The sequence below is a fragment of the Sciurus vulgaris genome, assembly GCF_902686455.1.
Source record: "Sciurus vulgaris genome assembly, chromosome: 2".
Classification (NCBI taxonomy): domain Eukaryota; kingdom Metazoa; phylum Chordata; class Mammalia; order Rodentia; family Sciuridae; genus Sciurus; species Sciurus vulgaris.
Genome location: NC_136462.1, coordinates 129,801,880 through 129,806,785, shown reverse-complemented (window position 1 = coordinate 129,806,785; position 4,906 = coordinate 129,801,880). Strand labels below are relative to the sequence as shown.

General features: G+C 36.5%; 1 pseudogene across 1 annotated transcript; it reads right to left on the bottom strand.

Moving 5' to 3' along the window:
• Window positions 1-493: 493 nt before the first annotated feature.
• Window positions 494-4,003, bottom strand: LOC306648489 (ubiquitin carboxyl-terminal hydrolase 12-like; annotated as a pseudogene). The gene has a single exon. The product of its transcript is annotated as a ubiquitin carboxyl-terminal hydrolase 12-like (transcript).
• Between the last annotated feature and the right edge of the window lie 903 nt (window positions 4,004-4,906).

The following is a 4,906-nucleotide window of genomic DNA, read 5'->3' as shown; positions in this document are numbered from 1 at the left end:
ACAAGCGCCTTAGCCTCCCAGCTCCCAGCCAAATGCCTCATGAGAGAATCTTTAATGAAAAGTATTTTTAAAGAAAGTATCAAGGGTAGTATGTTATGAACATGAGGTCTTTCTACTGCCATCAAGGAAAGAAAAAACCCTACACTGATGGTTAGAGGCCACAAGACCCATATAGTACATTTCCTTCCCTTTTCCTAAAGTCTTCTGGTTCCTGTCTTAAAAGTACTTCTAAAAGCAAAATTTCTAAGACAGAAGCCATGTGACTTGGAAGTGGGACTTAATTTAGAATATTTACTTTTAGATATAATTTATAGAAATTTTTATTCCAATATACAAAATATGGGACAGCTATTCCTACAAACATGTACAGTAATATAGCAATTAGCCCCATTTACAGCTTGAACCTGCCCCTCATTTGAATCACAGCCAGCCAATGGACAAACTCACATTGCTTTCTAGGTGGGTCATTTTTCTTACTTATCATATACCTTTATTCTTTTTCCCCCAATCTAAACCCTAAATGTTCTTCTAAAAGTATACTGAGTTTCTGATAAGCTTCAAAACATTTTTACTTAGATCCAGCTGCACCAAGAGTAAAAAGTAAATTTAGAACCATCACCCCATACTCCCTCCCCCGACAAATCATACCATGAAAAACGGTGTAAATGTGAACAGTGTGTGACTACCATCGAACCCAACACAAACGCTAGAACTCGCTCTATCATGAAATTTAACTTGGTTTTTCCTGCATGTTTTTAATCCAAAGACATAAAAGCAATCACAACACAGTATTTCGATGCTGTACCTTTATGCAAATGACTTCATCTATCTTTCTTATACATGTTGTGTCCTAGCTGATGGTAAAACTGACTCTGCTTCACTTTACCCTTTTTCTCTGTACAGAAAACTGTAAAAGTACAGTTTTAAGTCCCAACACAATTTGGTTTAAGCCCTTAAAATACAAGCACTTCCACTGCTCAGACTTTCCTCACATTCTTGGTTGTGATTCTCTGTGCAATGTCAGTAGATCAGGCAGGCTATATATAATTTGTATAAAACATCTCCAGCCAGGGTAAGGCATTAGAAACTGCATCTTAAAAATGAATTTGTCAAAATATTTTTGATATTTAGTATGAATACTAAATACTAAATATCATAATTTTCCTCCAGCACATCTGTCTAAGCAACCCAATTAGCTAAGTGACCCTGTTAAAGATCTGTTTATGGAATGAATAGGTGAAGTCATTTCCTGAGTTAAAAGATACAGATAATAACTGTTAAAATAGCAGCACAAAAAACACTCTCTCGTTATTTTTCCATAGTCAACAGTTTTAGTAAAACAACTTTAGAAAATTTAGAGAATTTTAAAAAATTTATGCCTGAAAAGAGCTCAATAAAAAAAAATTGAATGCCTGATTATTTTGAATATAATTTTCATTGTTTCCTGCAAGTTACATTCAACCACTGTCAGACAACTTACTGATGCATGGGAAAATGCCAACTGCAATGGTTTACATACATTTTACATTACATTTATTACTTCTTAAAACTCTCAATGAACAAATTTTAATTTCTGAACACTCAGATTTGTAAGGTTGATGGGGGGGCTTGTTTTTGGATTACTGGTCTATTTCTTCAAAATGTAATCTTGAAAAGGATTTTAGCTATTATCCAGGTTTCTAGAGTTACAAAGAATATATTACTTCTTTCCAAGGTAAAAGAAAAGACATTTGAAAATAATATAACTGCAATGACATGAATTTTTCCCAAGTGTGGCTCAACTTGGAACATTAAAATATTCAAGAATTCTAAAGACTGGTATATCACCACTGCACCAGAATTACTTTTTTCATTCCAAGAACTACAGGGAATTTTTAAGTTTTTATTTTAGTGAAATTAAAGCAGAATAAAATAACTGACTTATAAACTATGACAAAAGAATAAATATTTAGCCAGAGATATCAGTTCCTCCTGAAAAAGAATATTTACCTTCTCTAATTGCAATTTTTCTCAAGGTATCTTAGTGATTTCAGATAAAATTTAAAATTCACCTTAAAAATAGAAACAAACTAAAGGACTACTTAAGCTGACACAACTAATAAAAATATGCTAAAATTTACTGACAGAAACATGGGCACTTCATACAATACTTAAACTCTACCAGTTTTAAGTAAAATAAATAAGGAAAAAATTATAATTACAAAGCCAGTCTTTCCCCTTGGGGAAACAAAAAGCCACTTTTGACCAATTGTTCCCTACATATACATATACTGTATATTATTATAAGCTTCTTCAGAGAAGCAAAACATATTTGTCTTCCTGACACTGGATTCTAGTATCTGTTAGTTTTTTATATCAGGAAGGCAACTGCAAGTGTTGGGCCCAAAAGTATTTCTGGTGTATGCTTCAAAAGACCATGGAATATGCTTCTAACCATACCAAACACAGGCATGTGTGTAGTGTGTTGAGAATCCTCTCCTTAAATCATCAATACAACCTAGCACAGATTCCAATTCTTTCTACCGCACTCCCAAAGAATTCAAATCATTATTGGTGCAATTAATAAAGAGAAAATGCATATCAACAACTGGAAGGCTGTTTTACAAGAGGAGCTGGTATCTCTGATTTCGTTTCCTTGTTGTATGGAACTGCACAGACAGCATGATACCTGAGCAAATAAATCAACTACCATGATAGGAAGGGCTTGTTAATCCAGAGTCTTTGCTTTATTGTGTGCAAAGTGTGCTACTGCCCCCTGAGCTTCCTGCATTTCTCTTTTCTTGAAAAATCAGTGTTTGATCCTTTCCAAAATAACCAGAGAAGAAATGAGGCAGAAAATATCTCTTCATCACGGTTCCCCCTCAGTCCCGAGACTGATAGAAAAGGATGTAACCAGACTCAGAGTTCTTTGAGATATCTGATGTTAACCCGTAGAATTCTTCAATAGCTTGTGCATCTATTTTTTCTACAATGTCATCATCAAACAACAACCAAAAGTCATGACTCTTAACTATTGCAATATAATGGCCTCGATTGGGACCACTTCCACAGTGAACCACAACAGCAACTAGGTCGTACATTCTGTCAGGATTGGTCGCATCACCTGAAGTGTTAAACAGACGGAGTTCTAAAGGAAAAACTACCCGGTAAGAAAGTTTTGTGTATTGATGAAGTTGATCCATATATTTAAATCTCTTCAGGTGCAGAGCTAGAATCATAGGCAGTTTTTTAACTTTCATCCATTTATGTGCTTCCTGCTTGCAACGACACTCTTCACAGTAATATTTGTATTCACTGCACAGAGTTTCTGTGTTGCTAAAGCCCCTTAAACAGTGAGTAATTGATGTGTTTTGTTTCACGTCAACAGAAAGGTCTAAAAAAATCTTCATCTTTGCTGCTTATAGTTTCACAAGGAAGACATCTGGTTTCATTAGTTAATGTTCCCTGAAAAATCTCATGTACCCACGTTGGGTCTGGTGTGCTGTTATTATTTTCACTGTCAATATTTCCATTAGGTAAACGACCATTTTGTTTTTCCTGCTTTCTCTCTTCTTGTAAAATATCAGCAATTGTATTTAGTAGGTAATTTAAGAATTCATGGGCATCTTGCTGCATGTAGTTGTCAAAAAGTTCATTTTCTTTCCGTAATCTTGTTATGAACTTCTTCAGTGGAATTACTCCAACCTTTTTCTTCTGAGTGGCTATGCTATGGAAGAGATCTGCTAAGCACGTAGGAAGGTTCTCCTTCTTCCTAGGCTGACTCTTGTATGCTAGAACTTTTTCCCGAAATGGACGACAAAAATAAAGTGCTTGAAGAACTGAATTGCAGTTGCAGGTATTCCCAAAATTGACTAATCCAAAATAGTGCTCATTAACTGGAAACTGTTCTGGACCAATCTCTTTCTCTAATGCCGAGGCATTGGCGCCCATGGTACAGATGGAAGCGAATTTGGAGATTGTCATTAGGATTTCCATCCGCCCAGCACCATCTTCCACCCAATCACAGCGGCAGCGGCGGGCGGGGGAGGAGGGCAGCCGCCCCCCGATAGCACCGCAACCCGGGGGCGGACCCCCAGCAGCGGTGGACCCACGCTCAGAGCCTGCTGGGCCGCCACTGCCATCGTTGCCGCAGGCGCTTGCTTCTCTTAAGCAGTATGTAATGTCCTTCTTTATCCCTTCTGACTAGTTTTATCTCGAAGTCCACATTATATGATATGAGGATGGATACTCTGACTTTTTTGCTGTGTCCGTGTGCATGGTATGTTTTTTCCCATCCTTTCACCTTTAGTCTATGGGTATCTCTTTCTATGAGATGAGTCTCTTGCAGGCAGCATATTGTTGGATTTTTCTTTTTAATCCAATCTGCCAGTCTATGTCTTTTGATTGATGAGTTCAGGCCATTAACATTCAGGGTTATTATTGTGATATGATTTGTATTCCCAGTCATTTGACTCATTTTTGTTGTTTGACATGATTTGGTTTCTCCTTTATTTGGCTATTTCTTCAGGCTAGTTCCTCCCGTTGCTGATTTGCATCATTGTTTTTCATCTCTTCCTCATAGAATATTTTGCTGAGAATGTTCTGTAATGCTGGCTTTCTTTTTGTAAATTTTTTTAGCTTTTGTTTATCATGGAAGGATTTTATTTCATTGTCAAATATGAAAGTAAGTTTTGCTGGGTATAAGATTCTTGGTTGGCATCTGTTTTCTTTCAGGGCTTGGTAAATGTTGTTCCAGGCCCTTCTAGCTTTTAGGGCCTGGATTGAAAAGTCTGCTGATATTCTTATTGGTTTCCCCCTGAATGTAATTTGATTTTTTTCTCTCACAGCCTTTAAAATTCTGTCTTTGTTTTGTATGTTAGGTATTTTCATAATAATGTGCCTTGGTGTGGGTCTGTTGTAATTTTGT